Source organism: Crocuta crocuta, unplaced genomic scaffold, assembly GCF_008692635.1.
Source record: "Crocuta crocuta isolate KB4526 unplaced genomic scaffold, BGI_CrCroc_1.0 scaffold273, whole genome shotgun sequence".
Classification (NCBI taxonomy): Eukaryota; Metazoa; Chordata; class Mammalia; order Carnivora; family Hyaenidae; genus Crocuta; species Crocuta crocuta.
Genome location: NW_027529425.1, coordinates 6,737,039 through 6,743,544, shown reverse-complemented (window position 1 = coordinate 6,743,544; position 6,506 = coordinate 6,737,039).

Sequence of the window (6,506 nt, the reverse complement as noted above, 5' to 3'; positions counted from 1 at the left end):
GGAGCCTGTCACCAGCAGGACCCAGGGTGTCGCCGGGAGAGACGCGAGTGAGAGCGCGGCCCCGCCCGCTGTTCTCGGCCGTTCTAGGAGGCTGCTCTAGAACAGACCTCTGGGCGAGGTGCACGCGCAGGGGCGAGGATCCGGGGCCTCCCCAGCTGCCGGCAGGGGCCCCAGTCTCCAGATGCGGGGCAGGAGCTCCCCCAGGGGCGATCGGCCTAGATTGCCCAGCGCGGGCCTTGGCTGTCTAATAAATGGCCGGGCCCTGGCGGACGCTGCAACCACAGCGCCCGGGCTCTGAGCACTCTGCTGTTTGCTAGTCAATCGGTTNTCTTCGCTGATTTATTTTTAACCCGAGGTTGTACAAGCCCCTGACAGTTTGGATAAATTAGCCAGGCCTCGCAGTCTCCTAATGAGAGGGTATTATTTCGGCACCTCGGAAGGAGCGTGAAAAATGAGAGAGACTCCATCCGGAGGTGTCGGATCGATTCAGGATCAGGGTGTAAATTATATACAACTAAATATCCAGCCGCCCATACCGCTGCTTAATACGGAGCTTAGAAATGCAACATTAAACAAAGANAGCCGGGTCAGCCCCGGCCCCGCCGGCCGGAGGACGGGGGGCGCGGGAGCACGGGAGCACGGGTGGGGGCGGAGGGGGAAGGGCGACTTTGGGAAGGGAGCCAGCCTCCGACGGGAGACTCGCCATCGATGCTCCTTCCCTTTCTTCTAAAGCCAGGACGCAGTGCAGGTCTTGCGGACTCCCACTCAGTTCCTGCCCGATTCAGCCCCCTTCCCCCACCTACCCAAGTGGGCCCAGAGAAGTGGAGGCTCGAGTTCCGGGCCTCAGTTTCCTCCGCGGCAGCGGCGGCGGAAACAGGCTGGCTTGGCTCCTCATCCCTAGCCTTCTCGGCTCTTCCCTGACGGTACTGCACGGAAGAGGCGCGGCCGGGGTCCCAGCTGCCAGGCCCAAGCCACGGCCCCCTGCCCTGCTACTCCGACCGGGCGCGGGGGCAGCCTTGTGGGTAGAGAGGGTGGGGACAGGCGCAGGGCGCATCCCGGGCTCTTGGCCCTCACCTCCCCTCACGTAGGGCTGAAGAGACTGCAGGGAAGGGGGCGCCCGAGGGGTGGCCCTGGTGGGGCTCATTGGTGCCCTGGTGCGCTCTGGCGGGAGTTGGGGCGCTCCGGCCTGTGGGCTGCCCACACGCTGCCGCCCTTCCTTGGGTCCCCCTTCTGCCTGGGACGTGACCCATCCCACCTCCCACCCCCCACCCCCGTCCCAGCAGGCTGTCCGGAAGGAGCTCCCCAGGCGGGGAACCACCAGGCCCTGCAGAGTCAAGAAGTGAGTATGGAGGGGGAGAGGCGCTGGTGGGGAGCGGGGCGCAGGGGCCCCCGGGCCCCTCCTCTCTTCGTCTGCCTCAGATACCCGAGGCGTTGGTCTCGCCTTCCCCGAGCAGTCCCAGTGCCTGGTCCCTCATCCGTCTCTCGCTCCCGTCTCTCCGGCCTCCCGCGCACTCGCGCTCCCCTCCTCGGCTTTTCTGAGCCCGGTTTCTGAGCCCGGATTGCCCTCCCCAGGAAGGGAGCGGGCCACTGCCGCGTGTGGGTGTTGCAGTAATGAAAAATCAGAGCAGTTAAATCGTAAAATTTGGATTAAGAAGCTTGAATTTAATACACACGCACCACATTTATTAAAGCATTAGAATAATTGAAATTTGCTGCTGCAGCCGTCCAATCTGTTTAAATAATTCTATGGGTGTCTTGTTGTGATAAAAGATTATCTAGAATTCTATTAAANTCGGCTTGGCGCTAGTAGCCGTGCAAAGAGGATCCGAGGGGTGAGCAGGAGGTCTCGTGGAGGCCCGTGGGTCCTTACGCCAGTTTTGCGGAGAGGGTGGAGGGCCAGGACAAAGGCCGGTCTCCGCGCCCCGGGCCAGAGAGCCTCTGGTGTGAGCTGCTTCTCCCGTTGGAGGGAGCGCCCGCGCTCTGAGAAGGGCAGGGACTTGGCTAAGGTCGCAAAGCGTCCCAGAGGCCACTCTGGGCTGGGGTGGGGTGAGGTGGGGTTGGCCGGCCTGGGTCCTCGCAGCCCTCGCTTCTCTGGGTCCTCTTGTGGCCTGAGCTCAGGGCTGGGCCGAGAGCGGGGACTCGGTTCACTGCTGCGCAGCCCCTTCACTGGGGAGCTGATGTCCCCGCGGCCCCCGCCCCCGGCCCCCAGGACCCAGCCCCGCGCCTTGCCGGTTATTAGACAGCTCGCGGGACTGTCTGCGGGCCGCCTCTTTCCTGCTAATTATCACCTTATGAAAAGTGTTTCATTAAGGAACTCTGCTTTTGATTAATTATCGACAGAATGCTGACCAGAAAGAAATGAAATTAATCTCTGACCCCGTCTGGGTAACACTGGAAATTCATCACATATCCTTTTAATATTGAAACACAGCGCAGAATTTTAATAGAAAATATTGTTTTTCCAAACCTCCAGTCTTTATTAATGCCCCTGGGCAGGGAATGATATTGCTGGCAATATAGCAGTCTTTGTTCATTTTAAATTTATTAAACATAATGCACTTCATTTTCAAACATTTTACTGTTTCTTTTTAATTTCACTCAGTGTAAGTACAGAATAAAACCTTTTTAAACATTTAAGATATTGAAAACCCATATATGAGTGTATAACGGGAACGCTCCGGCCATCAAATAAATTTAAGTAGAAGCAAATGTNCCCCCCTCCCGCACCCCCTCCCAGCCCTCACCAGAGGGACCGGCCTAACACAGCAGCGCCCAGCAGACCCTCCAGGCCTCAAGGGTTGGTGGGCTGGGCGCTTTCCCCTGAATTTCGTTGGCCCAAAGGAAATGATTCTTGGAGGCCTGAGTACTTGCCTGAGAGGGGCCCATCTACCCACTGTCACTCCAAGGGCCCACCCTTCCTCATGAAGGGACAGGGAGCTTCCCTGAACCGGAAGGCAGTTCCTCCCTCTGAGAGTCATGCTGGGTACCCAACCTCAGTGAAGGCCTGTCCTGCTGAGGTGGGCACCTGGCCAGTTCCCAAGCCCTGGGGTGAGGCTCCCCTGAGATCCTGCCCCGCCCCTCCTTCCGGGCCAGCAGCTGAGGAGCTGGGCAGGGGGCACCCTTCCTCCCCCCTCCACACCCCTAGCATAACTCCCTCGCCTTCAGCCCCTTTCCCGAGGAATCCAAGCTCTGAGTTTAATGAGTCGTGAAGTGTGAGAACTTCCTGAGACCCCAAGGCCCCTGATGCCAATTCCAGATGTGCAAGTTGGGAGGGGTTGAGCCTCCTGGCTGGTGAGTCCCCCTGGTCGGACTTGAGCACCCTGCATCCAGGCTCCAGCCATCCGGTCCCTGAATTGGAATCAGGCAACTTCTTCACTGAGAAATTACTCTTTTTATTTCTTGTAGCATTGCTGGTGCCCTATTTCACGGCACCGACAAACGGAATATTACTTTTAAAACACTATGAAATACCAGGTCCTGTCTTCATTGCTATTTCGGGGGAATTCAATTTTCACTGAATGGTGAGAAGCCCCAGCATTTCTTTTGGGGGCTGACCAGTGGGAGGAAGAGGAAGATTCTCGGGGAGTGCCTTGGTGCTCCGGGAGCCTCGTTGGTGTCCGGGTTCACCTGCTCACACCCAGCACACGTGTCTTACATAGGGACAGACACAATGCATGACGCTCTGCACTAGCCTGCCCCTGCACATTAGCATCCTTTATAACTCACAAGGCTCTGAGCCCGGCCTAGGCTATCTGTGATCTGCCGGCAGACTTATCTGCCGGAGGCCTCTGCTGGTCCCCCACATGTCCCCCCACTGCTCTGTTTGGTATCCTGATGTTGTGGAGAAGTTACTATGACCTGCTAGAAAAAAGTCCTTCCCCTTCTGTGTTAGTGAATGTTCCGTCTTGGTCACCCCTCCCAGCAGATAATCTTGTTCCCCAGTGTTCGTGGACAAGGCTGGGAGAGGTGCTAGAAAAGAGGACTTTTCTGGAAAATTTTCAGCCCTCAGTTTGAGTGGAGATGGCTGCCCCCTCTTGCTTCTAATCAGTGGAATAGAGAACAGGAAGCTGGGAACCTGGAGAGGGCCTTCTAGCTGCTTGGGCCTGTCCCCCTCCCACACCAGCCCCCACCAACACACTCACCCCAATAGCAGGAAGCCACACAGAGCTGGCCTGGAGCTGCCTTCTCCAGGTGCGAGGGAGTGCCAGCACTGAGGGGTGGGGACCCAGAGGGAGTCCAGAGGGAAGTCTGTTAGTGTGTGTGGAGAGAGGTGAGGCCTTCCCCAACCCCATAAGTAAGAAAGAAGCTGGGGTATAATAAGTGGAAATAACATCAGAGTCCCCACTCCCATTACGTCCTCTCTTCTAAGACCTTTGCCCAAGGCCACTCTCCCAGTCCCTCAGAGAAGAAGCTCAGATTGACTACTGACTATGGGAGGGCCACCCTGGCTGTTCTGTCATTCTGCCTCACCAGGGTATGGCCGAGGAGGGTCCAGAAAAGAAACACTAGCTTCGTGGACTGCGAGTTTCATTTCCCGCCCTCTTTCTATTTAAACTGAAAACAAGCAAGTAAAACAAAACATAGAGGCACCAGGGCCACGCCCCATGCGCAACGGACACTACTGGACCTGCCTGGCCTCAGCAGGCACCAGGTTCAACCATGAAGGAGGGTCCCCCTGGGGTGGTCCCCCCCTCACTTTTTTGTGAACTCAGGACCCAAGGCTGCCCTGATTCTGGAGCAGGAAAGTCTCTCCCCAGTGTCTCCACCCAGAGTACTGGGCCCCACTGTGCAAACCCCGCGTCTCCTGAGTTTCCTATAAACAACTGCTCACTGGGGTTAAGACTCTCTCTCTCAGAAAAAAAAAAAAAAAGAAAAGATAAAACGATTTAAAGATAATTAATTGTATTAAACTATTGACTAACTACCTCGCTCAATAGTAATTCATTTAGAGAATATTAAAATTGGAGGAACAATAATAAAATTGATGCCAATTCCCACGGGGAGGGAGATGGCCAGCAAATTGGATACTTTTCTTAATCTGGCGTAAATAATAACAGTCTGTTCCCCTTCTCTCTCAGGCCGATTCCCCTATCATTTATTCCAGACTCTAAAGCCGGGCTTCATAATTGATATCAGTTACTCAATGAGTGCTTTTTCATTTGTTCTTGTTATCCGTGATAATTGCGAAGTTCAGCCTCTCTCAGAGTTGAGATTCAGCGGCTCTACTGGGGAGGCCCCCCTGGCTCCTCAGGCGAGCGCAGGGGCAAGGCTGGGAGGTGGGGGGCTTTGCCTGCCTTCCGAGGCCGAGGCCGAGGCCGAGGCTCGGCGGAGGCCAGGTTTTACTCCTTCTGGCCAGAGGCACACTAGTCCGATCCTGGGGGGGCCGAGCTGTAGGGACCCGACCAGGGCGCAGAAAGTGCGGGGAGTGATCATCCATCCAGAGCCCCACCATCCCCGAGAGGGCACATTTGGTGGCAAACCCAGGGTTCAGAGCTGTGGCAACGATCCGGTTTTGTTTGAAAATCGATGGGTGAAAAGGGATGAATCCCAAACGACATCTGGGAAAAAATGCCACAGAGCCTGGAGGAAAATTTGGGAGATGGGGAAAGGGAGGGACACTTGACTGGGGGGCAGCTGGGCGGGTGAGGGGGGCTCGCAGCAGGCAGGAAGAACAGATCCCGGCTGCCAACCCACAGCCTTCCACGCGGGGCCCTAGGCGCAGGATGGTCCCTGACTGGCCGGCCGGAGCCCTTGCAGCCAGTCGGGTCCTCGAGATGACTATTTTCGTTACTTATTCACTTATTTATTCATTTATAAAGTGTTTACTTAGCTCGGTGCAGATGTAACATCTCATTTACAGCGTGGCCTCCGGGCATAGAAACAATTGGCAACAAAAGAGTAACTCCGGAGAATTAGACACACACACACACACACACACACACACACACACACACACACACACACACACACAAACAGAGCTGGGGATGGGGATGGGAGGGGGGGCCGACAGCGCGGAAGGGGATCCAGGAGAGGGAAGGAGCCGGACCGCAGTGGGACCCCCGGCAGCGACCCCGCAGGAGTCGGGTGGGGGCCACGCGGGTGCGCACGTAAGAGGCTCTGGCCGCCGTGCCTGGGGCGCCTTTGGAACGGATCCGGGACTCCGGGGCGGCGGTGGCCAGGGCGGCCCCACGGGGGGCGTGCACCCCTACTTCGCGGTCCGGGGCGGGGCGACTCAGGCCAGGCCCCTCCCGGTCGGCGCCCGGGAGCCCGGTCCGGGTCCCCAGGGGAGGGCGCGCAGGCCTCGCCGAGGACCGCCTCCTCCCTGCCCGCGTCACGGCCGCCTGAGGCCCCTGTCGCCGGTCCTCCAGGCCGCGAGCACAAACGCGCAGCGGAGAAACTGAGGCCCCGCGGCTCGCCGTGGTGGGCGGAGGCCTAGAGGGGTCGGGATGTCCGAGATGGTGCCCTGGCTGGGGCCCGAGGGATGGAGGGGGCAATGGGGGCGCATC